The following is a 16475-nucleotide window of genomic DNA, read 5'->3' as shown; positions in this document are numbered from 1 at the left end:
AAAGAGGTTAATTCCAGGACTAATGTATTCACCCCTTTTTACCCCGAACCCCGGAGATTTCGTATGTATTGGCAATTTCGCATTTATACACCGCCTTCCATCCAATGAATAAATTCGCCTCTCGCTTTCGTTTCGCGCCGCATTCCTCGCCTTTCTTATTCCCATTCTCCTTTCGCGATTCGACCGCCTTATCCTCCTCGAACAATTTTGACGTCAAGACTCTGCGAGCTTCGACTCCTTGAGCTCTTAATTACTTCGTGCGGTGAAAGAAAAAACGACAAAGTGAAAAGAAGGCAACGTAAGCGGGCGAAAGAGAAACGAGAGAACGTGGATCGAGGGAAGAGAAGGAAGGGGAGGATGTGTATCAATCAGAGCAGTGTCTTGCCCACGCAACGCTCTTCTCCCCGGAAACATCCCCCGATAACCCTCGAGCAGGACTTTCACGCTCCTTGTCAACCGCCCTCCCATCCGATTCGGATACGGCCTTGCTAGAGGCTGAGCGAGGGACGCGGGAGTGTGAGCCGTGAAGGGGGTAGGGTAGGTACGTGCCATTTATCACCGCAGGGGAAAAAGTGCGCGTCATCGGCCGTACCAAAATCCGGATGACTTCGTGAGACGCCTGTCAACAATATCGTTCCCTTCCGCCAGCACGAGAACAGAAAGGATCCGCGCGCGCAAAACGCGTCAACGGTTCGTTTCGTTTTCGTCGCGCGTCTACGCGCTCTTAAATTCGCCAGCTGCCAACGTTTCCACCTGTTTCGATTAAACGATCATACCGGTAGTACGAAGGAAGAAATCGAAGAACCGAGAGATTAAAATTAAGACGTCGAGTAGGGGTTGGGTTTTAAGGCCGATCGAATTGCCAAAGTCAAGTTGATGGGGTGGCAGGAGGGAGGGAGATTACCGGGGAGACCCGCTTTTCCTTCGTTCGCCGTGGACAAATAGTTCGGAAGCTGTTGGAAGAAGCTCCACGGTATCTACAACCAGATTTCAACCTGTCGAAACTCCACCCGAGAAACTTAGTCAATCTGCTGTTGCTAACTCATCCCGCGTTACCGCCCCCCCCCCTCAACCCCTAAAGCCTTGCAACGAACTTGCCAGTCGATATCTCGAAGGTAGCAGATCGTATTTCGACCCTCTCCCCCTTCCACAGCTCTTCTCTTGTCAAAGGAACGACTTGAGGAACAAAGGGTGGGGGGAGGAAGAGGGGATTCGTTCTACGGGAGGTGTGGGCATTCCAGTTTCCTGTGAAGCGCCAAAACGACGGACGCGGGGAAGAATTAAAAAAAACGGGAGTAAGCTTCGAATTTTTGACGATGGCGATGCTCGGTAGAGATTCTAGTTTCTGTAAATCATGGGATTGCACAACGGGGAGAGAGGATGCATCTCGGAGATGCGAACTTCTGATGGCGAAGTAGCAGGGAGTCGAGTAGTGGGCGATGCGACGAAAGGCGTAGGGGGGAAGAAGAGGGAGAGTGTTGGCATACCAGGGTATACCCAAGCTGGCATAGTTCGTAAGAGACGCATTTTTCTCGGGCGTAACCCCACGGCACTCGAGCTGAAGGGTCGTTGGTAGGGACAAGAGAGTAGTAGCTGCTCGCGGCGGGCTAGAGGACTCCGTGCGAACCCCTCCGGGAGGACAGAATGCCTTCCGGGACTCAAAGACATTCTCGTCTTGCAGACTGTGAAGTTTCAACCATCCTCGATGACGGAGCTACGAAGGAATCTCTGACCACACGATATCCCCGGGGCACGTTTGCTCGACTTAACGTCCCACGCATCAGCATCGTACTCGAAACCGACCGAGCAGCGGAGAAAGGATACGGAGAGAAGGATAGGCGGTTTCAGCATCGTCTCCGGTTCTCCCGGTTCTCGCGTCGTTCCTCCTCGTCTCGCGTATCGTCTCACGTCGCGGCTTGACCCGTCGTCGTGCGATCCCACCGAAAAGTCTTCGGGCGAACGTTTTATTGGGTGGACAGGAGGGGAGAGAGAGATGAGATCGTTGGTTACGGCGCAAGGAGCAACAAAACCTTGCGTATGCCGGTTGCGAACGAGATGCTCGCCAGTTTCGCTGGTTTAATAATTGATTTGCATAATTACGTATGTGCATATTTATGAATTTAAAGCGTAGCCGCGGTACATCGCGCGGACCTGATACGTTTTACTGGTAATAGTAATAAGTTTCTACCGGACTTGCCGCCATCCATGACGCTCTGCCTGTACATCGTTTATCGATCGGATAACGTATTAACGGCGTATCGAAATATAAAACCCGCGCGCGATTCGTCGACGACTCGAAACATTCGCCGAACCCGGCGAGTAACTCTTGCCCACGGACTCGATCGTACACGACCAAAGTTGTCTCGCGTGGCTAACTTCGAACCTACCTCGTCCCTCTCGATTTACGAACCGAAACTACCGCTCTGCACGCTCATCCACACGAACCTCTGCAAGTTGACGACGAACTCGTTCGTTCGGTTATTTCGAGAAAATCCTGTCTCACGAATCCCTTCGTGTCGCGTAGACGTCGTTCCGAGCGTATCGGCTATTTCCCGAGGAAGGAACCGCGAGCACGAGAGAGGAGCAAATCAATGGTAAGTATAGAAGCGCGAGATAACGGAGGGAAGAAAATGGAAGGTGGAAGGGAGAAAGAGAGAGAGAGAAAGAGGAGCCGTAAAGGCGAAGTTATGGGTTTTCACGAGATTCGCTCGCCTCCGCCCCTAATAATGGATAAAACGATCATAAATTCGACGAGGAAGGGGAAGCTTTTCGGCCTCTTAGGAAATATTAATTAAAATGTAATTGTTCCGTACGAAGAGCCGGGAAAGGGTTACGCCTTCCCCGTCCCATCCCCGTCCCTTTTAGATCTTACATCGCGAGGAACCTCTTTGTTTTCGCATTCGATAACTCACTGGCGCGCGCGCTCGCTCCTTTTATCCTATCCCCGCAGCCCCGCAGCTAAATTCTCCTTGAACACTCTTTAAACGCGAATATAATTCTTCCGAGGGACTGTAATTTATTCGCGCGAGGTTCACAACTCGATCTCCCAATTACGAAAGCTGGATCGCGGCAGGAATACCAACCCTGTCAGATATTACCGTCGCACCGCGAGAACGAGAAAACCGCTACCGTGCGAGCGAACACGCGGTCTCGTCGTCGCGTTCGACAGGTTTGACGAGCGAGCGGCCGGCGATCGAGACGCGAACCGTTGCCGAAAACAAAAATTTTTGGCACATCGGTTCGGCGTTTCTAGCGGCTGGGTTTTCGGGCGAGGCGGACTCGTCCGGCTCTCTGAAGTCCGTCGGGTCGAGGTGGACATCAAAGAGAGAACAAACAAACGGGGCGGTAAGGGTCCTACGATGCGATGCAATTCGGACACGGGACACAAAGTGATGACGTCACCAACCGGCCAGAAGCCCTGTCGTTGTCGGCCATTGTGTGTTCAGTCGCTGGTTTACAAGTTCATTGCACACTACCACTTTATACGGCAACGTTACAGCCTCCGAGTCGGCAGCTTGCTCCAATCTCCCTTCTCCTCCTCCTCCTCCACCTCTTCCTCCTCTTCCTACACCCCCTCCCGTTCTCGCCCCCCTCTCGCAGCGCGTTAAATTCTGACGATCGGGACGCGATTTGACGTCCATTGATTTCCGGTTACAGCTTCCGGTTACGCTATCGAAAACGAGAAATTTTCCGTCCACGAGTTCCAGAGTCGAAGCTGAAGTGCCGAAAACAACGGGCTCCGTGCATGAACGCCATTTTGAAAGTTAAGTCGTTGCTTCGGTCGGAAGTCTAGCACGGTGCACCGCAGCTGCCACGGAACTCATATCCGACGATCGATCTCGATGCGTGCACCACTCGCCATTTTGAAGGGGTTCGTTCCTCGTCGCCATTTTTTCTCTTTACGCACGGATATCGGTCTATGTCACGAATAGTCGCGAGCCAAACCAGCGTTTGATCGCTAGGAAGATCATGCTCTGGCCGCAAATACCAGTCACCCGCGTACGCGACTGCTTCCCAAACGACCCATGACGTTACATCTTGATCAGCGACCCATCGAATTCTGCTCTGCGTCTTTACCCGTAACCAGTTCCCGGATGACTTCTCCAATGTCGAAGAGGTGAAAGACGACTTCAAACAGTTGGAAGCGACTCGACAGGCGTTCCAGGACACCGTTGCGAGCACACAACACGAGGAGTAAGAGAATCGGAGGATGAAACGGGGGCGAAAGGACAGAGACGGCGGCAAAGAGGAAACGGGCAGAGGAGGAGGGAAAGCGACGGCGAAGAGGGAGAGAGGATGGACAACGTCGAGCCGAGCGTACCACCCAATTACACTGCAGTTCAAACACATGCAAATCCGGAGAATAAGCTTTATTTGTTGTGCAAATTAGCCGCATATTGGCGCACCGAACGAACGGTTTTGTTACCACGAGAATGAGAGGCCGAAAGTGAGGGGGGTAGGCGGGGGTGCAACAGAGGGAGAGACAGCAGGAGCGAGACAGAGTACCATGGGTCAATTGCTTATTTTGAGTTGGGCCGGTGTGCCCACCGGCCTGTAAATATCACACTCCCAGCAACCACCCGCGTCCCCTCTCAAACCCACCTCAACCCACCCTCCGGTGCAAGCGATATCGCGTGACGAAACCATCGAAAAATATTGATAACGATAACGGTGACTAATTTTCGTTCCCAAATTACTCCGTTCCGAAGGGAGAATCGAAAGGAAGTGATTTATGGAAAAAGCGAACCAAGCATACGTATATGTACATACGTCAGAGAGGCGCGACACGCGCATCCTGATCACTACGATGTAGCAGCCGATGAAAGACAAAAGCATGCCGATGAAATTCTAGCCGACTCTCCTCGAGCCGTGGACCAAGACCCTTCCTTCCGCCGTGCACTCTGCCCCGGCTCACCCCCCTCGCTGACCAGCCGAACAATCGATTCCATAAAAATGCATACGAGTGGTTGCTCATCGAATAATCCAGAGAAGAAGGTAAAAGACTAAGGGCGAACTCGGTTAGCCCTCACAGAACAGGAATTGGATTGTAATCGAAATCAATAAATAGACTCTTCCGCCTCCGAAGAGAACAGCCTCGAGGCGGTGTTCCCGTCGTGACGAACGAGCCAGTCTCGAGGGTTCGATCTATTCTCCGTAAGAGGAGGAAACCAGGACAAGAATGAGCAACTTCGCGATAGCCCCTGACCCACGGCTATCCTTCACGGACATCGAACTCGCGCATCCCGCGGGATCTCTTAGTCAAGACGCGAGCAACCTCTTCCCGCTTGTGTATCGAGAGATGACGCGGCTATTTCGGCCGCGTTGCTAACATTCGTCTTAAGGAGACGCTATTCACCGGGCGATGCCGCTTTATCGCGCATCCCGAGAAATCGGCGAGTTCAAAAACTCGTTTACGTGGTCTTTGGCTCCACGACAGGATCAGCGTTGACGGAAAACGTTGTCTATGCTGCGTATTAGATCATAAGAAACAGTCTATAGAAAAATACAAAGGCGCAATTACACTGTTATTCTGCTGCAGAACGAGTCGATTCTAAGGTTCCCGAATAATTATTTCGCAAATGGCAATTAAAAAAGGAACGGTAAGCAAAGGGAGCTCAGCGCGGGACCGTGACCGTGTGTACGTTTCAAGGTCGTCTCGTAATTATGATCGCATCTGTCCATTGAGCATCCCAAATTATACGCTACAAATCTTAAGAATTTGTGCCGAAGTCTCTCGACCGGTAATTGATACCCGATTGGCAAAATGACTAAATTAAGAAGCCTACTCCAGATTGTATCTGTCCAACGTAAAGTATAATAATTCGAGGAGTACACAGGCTTTTGCAATCGGACGATCACCGTATCCGAAGTGCGAGTATTTTCACAGCAAATTCCGGTAGCAACGAAGCTGTGCGGGTAGACCAAGGAATCTCGGCGATCACCAAGAGTTGCCCATTCGAGTTGGCGAAAAATGTCGAGAGTCACCGTTCGAATTACAATCCTCCCAGCTTTTGTCCTTTATCGTTTCGGCGTATCTACTCGATACACGGTAGAAAATCAAAATAGAGTCACGATCCCGTCGCGTTTTAACGATTCCCGGTCGTTTATCCAGTGACTTGCAAGCTATTGTTAACCCCACTCCACCTCCTACCCCGCTGTCGACTCTTTGTCTCTCTCTCCCACCGGAATCCCCGGCTCTCTGTCGTTCACCCTCCCTCGTTTCTCTTCGGTCGCTTCCTCGAGCACCGACGCGCGGCCACCCTCAGCTTCGCGTTTTTTAAATCCGCACCGATTTCGCCCGTACCCGCTTGAATTTGAATCGACGCTGCAAAATCGTGGAGTCACCAAACGTTCATATGTTAGCCTGCTGCCACACGGAGTAACGAAGAGCTTCGCGTTCTCGCTCTTTCTCTGTCGTATTAACCACCCGGCAAACCGATCGACGCAAGAACGCGCGAGCCGCGAGACCGAGCAGATTTTCCGAGCCACTTCTCAAGGCAAGACGTTCCAATCGCTCTCGCGCGTTATGTTCCTCCCCCTTATTCCGTCAACTATGCCCCTCTCTGGCCGTTTAATGAAAGCGATTTGCTTAAAAAGTCGAGCCGAATGTATTTGTAAATAACGATTGCTCGATCGACCGAAAGCTGACGAAAGTAATTGACGGTGTTGTAAAATATAATGCAAATCAAAACCTGTCTAATGGAAGTGAGGACATGTATCGCATATTAACACGATACGCGTTTGACCGAATTCTCAGGTCAACAAAAGTGTGGAAGATCGTGAAAAACATAAACTTGGATAGAAGTTCCAAGGTCGCAGAGAAGTTTCTAAGAAGTCAAATTCTTGGATTAACAAGAACATGGAAAGTCACCAAAAATGAGATTCCAAGATTTTAGATATCGTTATCCTTTATAGTTATAGTAACTGTTTTAGTCGCCTCTGTACAAATACTAATCATTCTTTCAAACGTCCTGTGTACTCTGCTATATGTAACAAAGGTTACCAGTGATGACCCGTTTATATGAAATCAATAAATATCATAAATGATAATTATTATTCCCGGAACTTGGAAACAGAGTAAAGTTTGAGAGGCACCAAAGTATTTAACCGGCTGTACGAAAGAAAATTTCACTGTACAGTCTTGGTTCACGGATCCGAGTCGACAAAGTGGAATCGAAGTTCCAAGGACATCGGAGGTTCGCCCAACGCGTTTCTCGACCGTCGAATTTCCCTCGAATCCTGGACGGCAGGGTATCACGACGAAAAGAGGGCAGTGAGTCGAGCGTCGCGGCGACACGTTCGCTTCAATCAATATGCAAATACGACTGACACTAATTATACGGAAGCTCTGCGTCCTCTTTGATGTCGCTTGGATGACTGCACCACTCGTCGTCTCTCTACGGCCGACAAGAGAGAGTCGAGTAGGCGAGTCCTTGGTCGTTTCGTGGTTCTATCAGGACCGGGGAAAGTGAACTCGTAACGAGTTACTCCCGTCGAGGAATAAATCAACGCGCATCAAGTTCGCTTTCGTTACATTCACCGGCAGAATCCGGCTAATCGATGCACCGTCCCCGAATTAGCCGCCAGCGGCGATGTTGTCTCGAGCACGCCAATTAGGATGCACTCGATTAAAAGTTTCGAAAATTCTCGACGACATTAACCTCGAAGAGAGAGGGAGAGCTCGTTAAAACTTCCGAGTACCGATAACGCGACGCGTGTGCCGATGCTCAAGATTTCGTCCTGTCGTTCAACTTCGTTTTTCGAATCGTTTCGTTCAGATTAACGTCAAATCATCGGCTAGATACGATTTTCACGACGATAAACGAGGAAACCGGGAATGCCTGTTTACCGCGTCGTCAATGGCGATGGCGAATAAATATAGTCGAGGCCATAATACGGTAGTGGAGCGCGTTAGATGTGTATCGGTTAGGTAGCTAGGTACACTCGGCGATGCGTCAACGCGCGAAATAATGCCGCTTTATATGCATACGTGATTTGACGCGTAAAGCCATGATTTTTCCTACAGGGGTTCCCTTTCCCATGTGGCCGCACATGGGCGAATTGGCTTGAGAGCAAAGAAGAAAGCAAAAAAAAAGCAGAGAGTAGAGAAAAGAGAAGACGGCGAGAAAGGCAAAAGGGAGAACTAAAGAGAAAGGAAATAAAGGTAGCAAGGGGTTAGAAGAATGGAGGGCAAGAATAGTGGTTGGTGGGTGCGTTACTACTTCTTTACGGTTATTACACCGAAGGGCTAAAACGTTCCGCGAAAGCCACAATTCTTCGAGTCGGCCCGAGTATCTAATCGTATCGCTTGGCAAAGGAAAAAAAGTTCGCAGCAACCAAGATCGACGTCCGACGTTGGGAAAAAAGTATAATTCTCTTGGTCCGTGATCCGACCAGTAATACGCTTATCGCGATGGAATCTGCGAGCGGCGTGCTAGTCGATGCCCGAGCTACACCTACAGAATCGGAAGTTCGTAAATCAACGCGGTTCGGTAACCATCGCGACATCGGCTGTCCGTGTATTTGCATAATCTCTATAACCATAAAATAATGGATTAAATGAGACGGGAATTCGCGATCGTTTGATAAATGCGATTCTCGAAATATATACAACGATGGTACAGGAAGCGATGGTGGACGAGGGCGGGGAGATGGAAGAAGTCGTTAGGAAGTGTCCAAACACTTTCCGAGGAAGTTCTCCAAACTCGGCGAAACACGGACCCACGTCAAGGCATCGGGGTCGTCGGGACCCGGGACCTTAATCTTGCCAGCCTTAGACAAGGAAACGCGCGTATACGGAGTATACGGGAACGGGCGCACGTGCAAGGAACTCCTAGAACGACAGACCGCCCCTAACTCCGGCCGCCGCCTCCTCCTTATCTCGGGAGGCCGAGTTTCCTCGGACAGTTTACCGGCGCTAATGAGCTGGCAAGATAATTAGCATTATGTTAATGTGTGACGCGCGGTGGTGCCGCCGCTAGCCTCCTTCCAACCTAGAACTAGCTACCGGTGTAACCTAACCTGAGCTTCGTGCCGAGAAAGCCTCCGGTTCATCCCCTTTTCTCCGCGCACAACCTTCCGCCCGTTATACCTGCCATCCACCTACGAATTTCCATCCCGTGTTTCGATTATCTCTCGCACGAATTTCGTATCGTACGGTCACTCGACCATATCCTTCCACGATCTCGCGCATCGTTGACAAAAGTTTCACGGTTAAAGTCGAAGGATTCGAATCCCTTCCGAGGAACCTCTAATTCCATTTGGTAAATCGTAAAATCGTTTGCGCGAGAGAACCCTCGTTCGTATTCCGGAACCACTCGGTTCCCCCGCTGAAGTCGCAGCGAGCATTAAAAACGAGAAACTAAGTGTCCTCTCCGAGGACTCTCGCCGGTATCTAAAGTAAACGTACGGGATCTCTGGAATCGCGGGAGACCAGCGTACGTGCACGCACGACTTCGCGAAAGTTAATATCCAAAGGGTGGTCATTCAGGGTTATATTTGCAAACCGATAGGATCGGGGAGATAGGATTGTGCGTTGGTCCGTGTCTCGTCCTGCGCACTTGTATATTCGCGATAACGCCGTCCGTTCTCTCCCACCTCCGCTTCAACCCTCTCGCTTTCTGCCCTTCTCTCTCTTACTATAGTCCAGTTTACCCGATGTATATTTCACGCGACTACTTGCCGCGTTTCGATCTTTATTCGACTTTTCAAAGATCTGGCCGCGAGTGCTCCTAGATTTTCGGACAGATAACGGGCGAAACAAAGCAACCCAGACTGCCTTTCCCTTTCGGATTTGATTTTTTTCTTTTGCGTACGCCCTTCCGTTCATAAATTACAACTGCGCTGCGATAAGAGGACTCGATCTCTCCGCGAGTGCTTCCGTAACGGTGAAAGAACGTCCGAGCGTTATCGCGTTCTTTGGGAAAGATTCGTAGAAAAACGCGAGTACTCGAAAGGAACGTTTCTAAATAAAAATCGAAATCAACGAGATATCAATAGGTTCGCGACGGTCATCGATCCGTCTACGGTTTGGCAAACGTGAAGCGAAGCGGACACACCTACACACGTTCGATCCTCCGCCGTCCTAACTAGCCCGGGCTAATTAATTAATCATGCGCCTCCTTCCGCGCTCAAGTCGGGCTGCTTATCCGGAAGCCTCGCCGAGCTAAGTTTACCGTCAAGTTGCGTATCTTCGGTATTGTCGGCAACGGTTTGGTCGAGGTGTCGAATGTCTCGTACAGACGCTGCTCCGTCCTTCCTTCCGTCCTTCCTTCCCTCTACCCTTTAACCCCATCCCGCTTCAACACCCTCGACCTCCTCGACTCAGCTCGCTCCACCCTTTTCGTCTTTGCCTACTAGTTCTCCGTACCTCGACTTGCCTCTCATTATCTTGATTAATTGACCGATGGACTCTCGCGCTTTCCTTATCCCGCTTGCTCTTCCTTCACCGCGTTTCTTCTCTTTAACGCCTCTTTCTCTTACCCCTTTTTCTTACGGCCATCTATCGTCCGACTCTCAACCATACTCTTGTCATCTACCGTGTTTTCGCCAGGCAATTATAACGCCAAGTTCTAAGACGCTGCGCTTTTTCCTCGTTAACTACACACACGCGCGCACGTGAAGGAGTCCGCCACGAAAACATCTACCTCGTCATCGTGAAGAAGAAGCGGCGCTTAACCTCGGATCGGTTAAGATTTCGTGCGAAAAAATTGATCGACCGCGCGAAGCCGCCTGCGATAACTGCTTACCCGCCACGGGGTCGTTATTTTATTATGAACGTCCTCGCGAGAACGATAGACAAAAGCGCGGGAAAACTTGCAGCAGCCCTTCCTTCCTCTCGCTGCTTCGGATCGCTTCTTTCTAGGGATGATTCAACCTCGGCGCCACCACTTGAAGCTCAACAAAGAGGCAAGCAAGTATCGGACGAGTCTTAATTTAAAGTTAAAATTAATTTCTCGCAGCTTGGCTGGCTGCCGCGCTCTCCGTACACTCACGCTGCTATTTCGTATTTTGGCGACCGTAATCACCAGCATCTTTAGCTTTCCAATAACTTTTGCTTTGTCAGGTTTCGTAGAGGAAGTACAACGATTCGGAGGATCGAACGGAGGAATTGATTAGCGCCGAAACGGGACTGATTAAAAGGAATCTCTGATTAGTCGAGACGAGTCGTCTAAAAAATATTTACAGGCGGAATCCGAGGCTACAGGGGGCGAGGAGGCAGCGTCGACGGTTAAATTAAGAGAGTCAAAGGAACTCGACATAATTAAATCGCGATAATGATGCAAAGAATATCGTCGGGCTTTTGCTTGGTGCGCGCGCGCCACGCCAGCAAACCCTTCGACCAACCGCTCGCCTCGACTTTGGTTCGCTGATTATTTTGTCGAGCGCTTTGATATTCAAGAAACAAGCCGCCCCCGCGAGCTTCCCGTAATTATCGGCCGTCTTTAAGACGTCTTTTGGGTTGCCGGCTACGCGAACGGAACGCCGCGATTTCTTTCAACTCTCGACCTCGAATCTTACACGAACTCGCCCACTATTTAGGCCCAAGGGAAATCGTTCATCTTTCGCGCTTTGTACCATCTAATGAATTTAATCCCCTTCGCTTACATTTCCGAATTCATTCATTTCGCTATCTCGTTGTTCCAACGGCGGCGAGATTTGCTTTGAAAGAACACGATGCTTATCGTACAAGCAGTCGACCACTGCGTCAGTGGAAACCACACCCGAAAAGCGAGAAGAGAGAGAAGGGATGTTCGTGGAGGTCGATCGAGTCGATCAAACAAGCGAAAAACGATTTCCATTCGATTTGCCGAAGAAGTTAGGCGCTAAATGTCCGTACGTAAGGGACGTAACCGAGCTGAGTGAACGCGAGGGCGCAACAGAAAGAGGGGGCAGAGAGAAAGAGAGAGAGAGAGAAAACGCACAAAAGCCCATGCATACAAATGGTATGCTAACAAGATACATTTGTCTATGGTGGTGTGTGGCCCAGCGTTAGTAGCTGCGCTCAATGTTGTCGTGCAAGGTAACGGTGTTAGTGTGGAACCACCCCCGCCAGTGACGTGCCCCTGTACTCTAGCCCGGAACCTTTCTTCCTCGTAAGCAGATTTATAGATCGATTATAGACTTCGCTTATGATTGGAACCATTTGCATGATGTAGGTATATACAGTCGGCAGCCTCTTTCTTCTACGACCTCCCTTCGCCCATTTTGCTATGCATTTCTCCGTTTCACCCCGCTGTCAGGTTTCTTTTTCTCTCTCATTCATCCGCTCCGCGACCATCATGAATCATCCGCACCAACTGCTCTCTTATGGTTTCATGCGATAAACGTTTGATGCGCGGTGAGCGATGCGTGTAACGCGGTTCTTTGCATATTCCATACTTCTCAGCCGAGCTCACGATATTTGACAACGTGCCACCCCTTTCGATATACCCTTATTCTCTCCCTCTCTTTCCCGCTCTCCTCTGCTATCCGTAGATTCTTTTAAGAACATTGGGAGAAATAGAACGAAATTCTAACGAACGTTAAACAATTAAAACAAAGAGAAATTTGTAAGTTTTCATCAGACTCGTCGAATATATGATATCGAGTCTTTGTCGAAGGATTAATCGATCGATTCTAAATCCTACGAATGCTAAACAAAATCCGATAGATGAGAAAGTCAGAAGAACTGGCACTCGAGAGGGTGCTCCGCTCGAGGAAAGACAAACCCAGTATCCAAGTTACCCTCGTTCGCACTCGTGATTGATTAACTTCTTTTTTTCCTGAAGAGAACGAGGACGAGAAACGTAATTATAATTTTTATTCATTACCGAGAGCTGGGGATCGTTTCGTTTGATTCCCCATTTAGAGTCACTCGCTTGCGGTCTCGAGATACGATTCTTTTCAACGCACGGACCTTCACCGTCGCTGGGTAATCAATATTCATTTACATCGCGGAGAGCGCTCTCAGGGATTAACCGTCTACGAGACACGCTAATCAGCTATATCGCGTGTCCTTTCCTCCGAGATCGATCCCTTTTGAGAACAGACGCGGCCGATCAAACTCACAACGATTCACTCTTCCTCGCGATAATTAAAATGTAATTTGTATTCCAGCGACAATTGATATTCCAATAAAATTATTCGATTTCAACATTTATAGCTAATCGATACGAGATTCTTGCCCCGTCTCTATATACCATTGTCATTAACGTAATCACCGATGAACGATTAAAAATGTTAAAAACCACGTCGGACCGGTCTCGTCCCGTTCTCCAATCTTTCCATCTCAGCGCACCTCGATCGCCATTCAACCACCAACAGCCAACCTCTCGCGTTACTTTCTTCCCGCCTATTTTTCTTTCTCATCCTCTTATCTCCCTGCTCGACTCCTTAGCCCGTCGCGAGATTCATTTATCTTGTAATTAGTTCCTAGTCTTTGTGATCGCTAGCATGGGAACACGCCTCGGAAAGAAAGCGAAAAAACGAAAAGACAAAACGACGCGAGGGATCTGTGGAGAGAGAGCAAGCGAACCGGAAGCAAACGCGTCAAGAGAATCGAATGGTGGTTCGTTTGACCGACAGCTCGCGCCCGTGCCAAACGGTTCATCGAGGACGATGATTCCACTCGACGCGAGCAATAACTTTAAACCGAATCGAACCCCCGAGACATCCGGGAGTGGCTTATTTGCATACCGACCTGAAAATCCCGCACCCTCTGTCATTCCAAGTCACCCACTCGACATAAGGTGGCCTCGTGCCGTTCTTTCCTTCCCGATTTTCTCCCCCCCTCCCAACCCCCTCTCATCCCACTTCACCGCTCACCCACACGCGCGTATCGCATAAAAATACAAACCCTCACCCCGCTGCCTCGCTTGTTCGCGATCGTTTAGCACTTTGGCGTAATTTTTTTCCACCCCCGGTATTTGCATAGCTACGCCGTCCCCTCCAAGACAATCTACCGATAAAAATCGATGCCGCCTAATCGAACGAAAACACTCGACGTTCATTATTTGTCGATTCGAACATGACTTTTCTCCGTTCTCGATTCTTGCAAATGCGGACGAGTCGGTCGGTTGTCGAAAACGATAACGGATTTTGATTCACGAGAGATTCGTTGGGATAGCGGTTGCGCCTATTAATTCTTGAACGTGGAAAGTTCGGCTAACAACGCAATTGTAACATAGGAAAGAAGACTACTACGTGTAAAGAATTTCAAACATTCCGAGTCATAGATGTTGTATCGTATCATCCATTGAATAAGAAGGATAAACATTTATGCGAATAAATTTGCAAGACTCTGTCGGTATCTACTAATTTACAAATCCGCAATCGTCGAAGAAATTTCTAAATCGTCTAGCGTTAAATATCAATGTATCATTTAGTTAGTATATATGCGTCAATTACCTTATAAATATAGGTTAATTAATTTTCGCTATAGTTGCCTCGAGTTCGCCTCGCTTTTATATTTATTTCTATAACAAAGCCCACGAAATTCCAAATTTATGTACACTACGGCGAGTATAAATACATATCCGTAAAATAGCTATCTTCCAAGGCACGCAATGATATTGCGAACAAGGCCGTCTCTCGTAATGTATTTCACGAAGTGAAAAATGACCTTGACAAATGAAGGAAAGATAAAATCGAAATACGGCCGGACGTTTCACTAGGAATACAACGTGGATCGAGCGGCGCTATTCCTCGTTAATGGGGTGAGATCGCGAAAATGTATCCTCCCGGAAGAGAGTGCGTGCAAAGGAACGCCGTGAGTACCTGTAAGTCAACGTAATGCGAGACTTCCATACCTCCACCATAGCGAAGTATAAGAGGCGTCTAACGCGAGGAGGTTCGCCACTATCGATGACCTATCCTCGAGCTTCCGTGGTTTACTGCTACCATTACTTCATGGATAACACCCCGGAATAAAAATCTTTATAACCTTACTCTGCTCTCTCTCCGTTTCATTGCAACAGCGTGGCGTCCATCTCCAATGTGCTTGTTCCAGATTGGATATTGTCTCATCTACGACACTTCCACGCTTCTACGCTTCGATACGGTGTCCCGGGAAGATTCACTGACACCCGTAATTGCTAATCAACACCTAAAAGCAGTACCGAGTCTCACCGATACGCCCCTCGCTTAACGTATATTAGTTTGGACTAAAATTTCAAGGTTAACGACGAACGAGTTTATATATTTTCATAAACGACACGATCCGCGTGTCGAAGGGATCCACCAAGCACTAATATGATGAACGTCACTGGCATTACTTAACAACTTGTCGCGATTACACCTGATTAGACGACAAAGATGCAATAAAACTAACACCATGCAAATTCGAGTGATGTACACATCGAATAAATTACAAATAATGGCACGCCGCAGACTAACGCTCACAACTATCCTCGAGTCCTCCCGAAGAAACAACGCTCAACATTTACAAAGTTGTTAAATATATTCAACTGTTGGAATGTTGACAAACAGTTTGCTGGTCGCGCGGTTAAAAATTGTTCACCAGCGGTAGCTCATATACCGCCATCTGTGGGCACGTCGGGCGAAACACAATGCAGCAGAGTTGCCCAGCTGGTACAGAAACTCGTGAACGGCGCGGAACATGCACGCGAAATTACTAAAACTTTAGGAGACAGTAAATTAAACGGAATTCCGGCTGCACCGTCGACATCGCGTCGACAAGGTTGTTCACGAAAAACCGATCGACATTGTTTCCCGTCGCGTATAAAGCGCATTCCTATCGCTCACGTATCCCATAAAGAGTAGAGCCACGAAAATCTATCGCTCGAAACGAACATCTCGTTTACGCGTATTTCCCCTTTCCACGTCGATTTTTATTTAATCACATTGAGATCTTACTGGCAACAGGGGGGTAAAGGGGAGAGTTCAAAGATAAGGAAAGGCGAGTGTTAAGTAGCAACCAAGAGATAAAACCTTTTCTCCTGGGAATCGATTCAAGAGTATGAAGAATGAAAAGAAAGGAGATCCGTAGAGTAGGAGCTGGTCGTCTGGCCACATTTACCCCTGTATGCGGTAGCTCATTCACGCTTGCACACGCTCTTTTGAAAAAATAAAGCGAAGTAGACCGAGTTCGCGCCCGCGTTGACTTTGTTTACTCCGTGGAAAACGGTAGTAGAACCGCGGGCAGCTAGGGCTGGCGACGGTTCGTGCTCTCGACGAATATGGAAAGGGTGAAGAGGACGGGAAGGAAAATGACGAACCCGCTGGAGGATGAAGAGAAAGAGATCGCGAGAAGAGTACGGCGGAGGTGTGCTAGCCAAGACTTCGACGAACGTGTGGAGATAGAGGAGGGTGTTGAGGATATTGGGGTGTGAGAAGGGGGCGGAAGGCGGGTGGTGGCGGTCGGTGGTGCAAAGGCAGACGCCTTCCCTGGTTTCATTAACCCCACGCATTCATAATCTCGAGTGTGTTGGACGTGCGAATATAGATTGAGATGGGAATGAGACCGTTTTGTCTGG

The 16475-nt window shown here is 49.0% G+C and overlaps 1 long non-coding RNA gene across 3 annotated transcripts in view; it reads right to left on the bottom strand.

Moving 5' to 3' along the window:
- Positions 1–15516, bottom strand: part of LOC138181668 (uncharacterized) — a 121102-nt gene extending 105586 nt beyond the window's left edge. For 2 of the 3 annotated variants that reach the window (XR_011173567.1, XR_011173569.1), the window contains exon 1: positions 14929–15516. This is a non-coding gene — a long non-coding RNA (uncharacterized LOC138181668). Of the gene's footprint in view, positions 1–14923 lie in introns of all 3 variants that reach the window. The other variant, XR_011173568.1, reaches the window with a different exon arrangement.
- Positions 15517–16475: the final 959 nt, after the last annotated feature.

This window comes from Bombus flavifrons, chromosome 7, assembly GCF_040668555.2.
Source record: "Bombus flavifrons isolate JBK064 chromosome 7, iyBomFlav1_principal, whole genome shotgun sequence".
In the NCBI taxonomy this organism is placed as follows: domain Eukaryota; kingdom Metazoa; phylum Arthropoda; class Insecta; order Hymenoptera; family Apidae; genus Bombus; species Bombus flavifrons.
The sequence above is the reverse complement of the archived record's forward strand: the minus strand, read 5'-3'. Positions and strand labels throughout refer to the sequence as shown.